The sequence below is a fragment of the Lactuca virosa genome, chromosome 1 (assembly GCF_052849685.1).
Source record: "Lactuca virosa cultivar CGN04683 chromosome 1, Lactuca_virosa_CGN04683_v6, whole genome shotgun sequence".
In the NCBI taxonomy this organism is placed as follows: Eukaryota; Viridiplantae; Streptophyta; class Magnoliopsida; order Asterales; family Asteraceae; genus Lactuca; species Lactuca virosa.
This window is the reverse complement of record NC_136426.1, coordinates 156,947,984-156,952,958: the sequence shown is the minus strand read 5'-3', so window position 1 is coordinate 156,952,958 and position 4,975 is coordinate 156,947,984. Positions and strand designations below refer to the sequence as shown.

Genomic DNA, 4,975 nt, shown 5'->3' with positions numbered 1-4,975 from the left:
GATTTCCCTAGGAGATTAGACGTTTGCCGATGTCATTGGTAGCAAATATGTGATAAGTTCGGGAAAAATTGACCTTGGAGTAGGTCTTACATCACACCAGAATTGAGAAAATTTTGACAGTACATAGACCTAACTGACTGAAAGTTCAAGGTCTTAACATAAGCATGAAATTAATACTAGAGTCTATACATAGACCTATTTTATCCCCAAAAGAGAGAGTAGAGTAGACTCTACTTGCGGCGAGAACCGCTCGAATGAGTCCTTGATTCTGCCAGACGACGCTCCATGTCCATCATGCGTCTTTCAAACGTTGCCTGATGACCTCGAAGTTCCATGACTTCAGCTTGGGTTGTAGTTAGTTCTCTCTGCAGGGTTATATTCTGGTTCATGGTTCTTCTGTGAGCAGCCTCTAGATGGCGAATGCGAACTGTATTGACTCCCGCATCGGCATCAACCTCCATGACCCAGTTGATGGTTGTCCTTCCCTGTTCCTCATTACGAGTAACCCTGCGAACCAGAACAGGCAGAATTCTGTCTGCTGAGCCTCCCTCGCTTAGATTGTAGAAGCTTCGGTCTCTGTTGTAGGGTAAGGGTTGACCTTGCTCGTGACTCCATCTGTTTTAGTTTGCTGCCCACAGGGGCGTGGGGCCTTGAAATCCTGGTCGAGGGTTAGGATTTGGGATAGGAGCCACCAGGGGTAGATTATTGGCTTTTGGCTCGGAGTCAGAATCTTCTGGGAAATTTTCTGCGAAATCGTCATCCAATGGAATTGCATGATTCTCTTCTGGCTCCGCATCGGTCCGTCCACCATTATCTTGGTTGGGAAAGTACGGGTCGCCGGGGAGATGGGGTCCAGTCATGAAATCTAAGCGAGAAAAGGGATGTAAGAAATATCTAATAGACATATAACTTAGATAATTTTAGGATGATCCTTACTAGTTACTTCAATACTTGCGTAGTGCATACCAACCATATGTAATCAAAGATAGAATAGACCTTCGAATAAGTGACCCTAACACTAAATCCACAACCAAACAAGGAACAAGAAGTAAACCAAAGATCACAAATTCTGGGTCTATGACACCCTAGTCACATATAACCTTAGCGTATCCACTCAGCAACTATTGACCTACTAATAAAGACCTTTTTGTTCTTAAATAATTAATTATAGCAACACAAAATACTCCTATAGTATTTTAAATTTTTAAGTTTGATTCTAGTGTTTTCTTTGGTAAGTTTTCGACTTGTTGCTCACTATGACTATTCCCCAACATATGTTGGTCACATCTCGGATATATATAGTTGATCAGGCTATATTTATCCTAGATCCGATTACATATTCCGAGGCCTAATCATAGTGTCCAACTTGTCTTAATACTTTTGTATAGTTTGACTATGATACTAGACCGCTGTGCATGCATGTACTTATACTTTTATAAAACAAGCATTTTAATTTTAAAAGTATAGTTTGTGTGAAAACGTTTAGTCAGAGAGTTTTAGTCCTTTTGCATTTATAGTTTTTATATCTTATGCGGTTCGATATACTTAGTTCTCTATAAACAATGCTCTGATACCAATCTGTCACACCCCCAAACCGGAACAACGGAAACGTTCGGGGGTGGATGAATTCATGTAGTATCATCGGTCGCCGGTCTTCGGATGGGACGGAGGTAGAGGCATAGGGGCGACGTGGTCGATCTGAGGCCCTTCATCTGCGTACGCTGGGCGTAACCCTTCGGATAAGCCTCGAAGTGTGTGCCCAAATCTTCTAAAATGCGTAACTTTCACATACGAACTCCGTTTTTGACGTTTTTTATATCCACGCATAGGTGAGAATATACTCTACAACTTTCATTTAGACTTCGTCGGCCAATTTTGAGTTTATGTTTAATTATATATTTTTAACAGGCCGGGACAGGATAAATCCGTTAAAAATTCATAACTTCTTCATCCGATGTCCGTTTTCGTCTGTCTGTTTACCGTTGTACTACTATTGTCGAGATCTTCGATTCTCGTTTACATTGTGTCGGCTAAAAATCACTCGATCACTGTTTCGAGTTTTTAGTTGTCTACTGCTATCCGGAAACTTAGAAAAATCATAACTTCTTCATACGAAGTCAGATTTGGACGTTCTTTTTATGTACGCTCATGGTTTGTTATTATCTACGAATTTCGTTTAGATACTTAAGGCTAAAAAGTACTTTATTGAAATTTCACTTTTTACGTTTAACAGTGTTTTACCGGTTTTCACACGAATCTTTGATTGGTCATAACTTCTTCGATATAACTCAGATTTGAGTGTTCTTTATATTTCTGTAAACCTTGTCATGATATCAATCATTTTATGTAACCCAACTGAGACTTTTGAATATTTTATTTTTGACGCTATTTCCAATGTATCAAAATAGATTACAATTCTTGGCTTTTAGGTCATTACATTTATTCGAAATATCGGGTTGTCACAATGTCGGTGATCTTCCATGCAATAGCGTTTTTGCGTTTCTCTAGTACCTCCACCAAATGTTTTTTTCTCCTTGGGCTCTAGATCAACTGCTATTATGATAGGCTTCTAATCATTTTCTTCCAGGAATGCGTATTCCAAATGATCGGGAAAGGGATTTAATTCCAATTTTGGGCTATGTTCAGTCGCCATGGCATAGGCATCTAATCGCCACGTTGTGGTGTTTCGAATTTCTTCGGATGATCGCGATTTATCGTTTGGCCACGCCGTGGCAGGATTGCCACGCCATGGTGAGTCTTCAATTGTTTTCAAACTTCTTCAAACTTGATTTCCTCCAAAAAGCCTTTCTAGTTCTGCTAGGTCATGTTCAACATCAAATTCGCTCTCTTTCAGATTCATTTATCCTTCTGAATCGTTAACCTTCGATCCTTGCTTTTCTTTTTCTAATTACAATGCATCGAAACTGTCCACCGAGAAAACCGAATCATCACTTATATTTGAATGCCTCATTTCTCTATCAATTCCAAAGTTTATGACGTCTTCCCCAACACGAATAGTAAGCATGGACTCTCTAATATCCAGCAAGGCCCGTGCGGTGCTAAGGAAAGGCCTGCCAAGAATTATTGGGACTCGGTTGTCTTCTTCCATGTCTAACACAACAAAATATGCTGGAAAAAAATTGTCAATTTTAGCCAATAAATCCTCACATATACCTCTTGGAAAAGCCACCGTCTTGTTAGCCAGGTGGATTTCCATGCGGATTGGTCTTGGTTTTGGAAGATTGAATTTCTTAAAGAAGGAATAGGGTATGTGACTCACGCTAGCTCCCGAATCGGCAAGGGCGTAACTTCTGGCTAAATTCCCGAATTGGAAAGAAAGGGTCAAGCTCCTTGGTCCCCCATCTTCTTTAGTAGTTGGTTCAACATAGCGGCTGAGCAATTCTCATTCAGAATCACATTTGAAGCCTCATCCATCTTCTTTCGGTTTGCGAGAAAGTCCTTCAAAAACTTAGCATATTTTGGCATTTGGGTGACTGCTTCAATAAAAGGAATATTGATCTAAAGGGCTTTAATATGCTCCAGGAACTTCTTGTAATCTTCTGCTTTCTTATCTTGTTTTGCTCGGCTCGGGAATGGTAGTGGTGGTTGAAATGCCTTGACCGGAGGAGAATCATTCTTTTTAGAAGATGGCCACACCTTGGCAGGATTGCCACGCCATGGCTGTTGATCAGAGGGCTTGTCTCGACGTTCTTTTTCTGTTTTCAGCACCTCATCCGACTCACTGTTAGATATGGGAGTTAAAGGGATAAGTGTTTTACCACTTCTGGTTGTAACGACTTTGATATGTGCTTTTGGATTTTGCTCCCTGTTGCTTGGAAGTGTGACCGATAACCGTTCATTTAATTGCCTTGAGAGTTGACCAATTTGTTGCTCAATACTACAAATCAAAGCTTGCTAATTTCGAAGGACAACATCAGTTTCATTGCGTCTCTTTTCATATGTAGCTACAAATCGGGCTAACATTGCTTCAAAGTCGTTCTTTTTTTTGGGAGTCGGTTGCTCCTTTTGATAAAAACCGCAACCTTGTTGCTTGTACTTCTCCTCTTTTGCCTTTTTAAACTCATCAAATGGAAGCCACTCCTTCTTGGGTTTTTTCTAATCTTCATCGTACCTATCCCCACTCGAATAACAAGCATGAACCTTCCGATTTCTGTTTTCGTCGAGGTCACATTCGTTAGTTAAATGCGGTCTGCCACAATTATCACACCCAACATGAATTACATGGATGGATTGATCCATCTTTGTCATCATTTGGTCAATTGATTCTAACTTTTCCATTATCACATCCAAATCTTCAGAAGTTCCACTTCCATCCTTGTATCCTCTTGTCATGTCTTCTCGAGGGTTGTGATATTCCCTTGAGTGTTTGGAAAACTTGTCAATTAGCTCCTTGATTGTTGTTGGAGCCTTCTTCGTCAGTGGTCATTGAGATTCAAGGAGTTGTCTAGTTGTCATGTTCACCCTGTTATAGAAGATTGAGACCTCTTGTTGCAAATTGAGGTCGTGTTGTGGGTAATTTCTAAGCAACCCCTTATACCTTTCCCATGCTTCATACAAAGAATCTCCACCTTGTTATTCGGAGTTAGCTATATTCTTCTTCAATTTTGCAACTTTTAATGGTGGGTTGAATTGTTGGATGAATTCTTCATGAAGTTTTTCCCAAGTTTTGATAGCTCAAGGAGGAAGTGCTTTTAGCCAATCTTTTGCCGCTCCTCTAAAAGTCATCGGACGCATCCGTAACAACACCATCTCGCGTGAAACATTCAAAACATTAAAGTAGTTCGCGATTTCGTTTACTTCGTCGATATGCTTGTAGGAATCTTCATGATCTTTGCCGTAGAATGGAATATCTTTCAACATAGCAAGTATGTGACCCTTTAGCTCGAAGTTGGTGGCAGTTGGACTTTTGGTTTGCACAAGACCCGATCCGGTCTCATCCCGCATCCGTTTCTTG

At 40.4% G+C, this 4,975-nt stretch overlaps 1 non-coding gene across 1 annotated transcript; it reads left to right on the top strand.

The window, feature by feature from the left end:
• Positions 1-4,519: 4,519 nt before the first annotated feature.
• Positions 4,520-4,626, top strand: LOC145151732 (small nucleolar RNA R71). Its single transcript, XR_013732290.1, has one exon. It is a non-coding gene; the product is annotated as a small nucleolar RNA R71 (small nucleolar RNA).
• Positions 4,627-4,975: the final 349 nt, after the last annotated feature.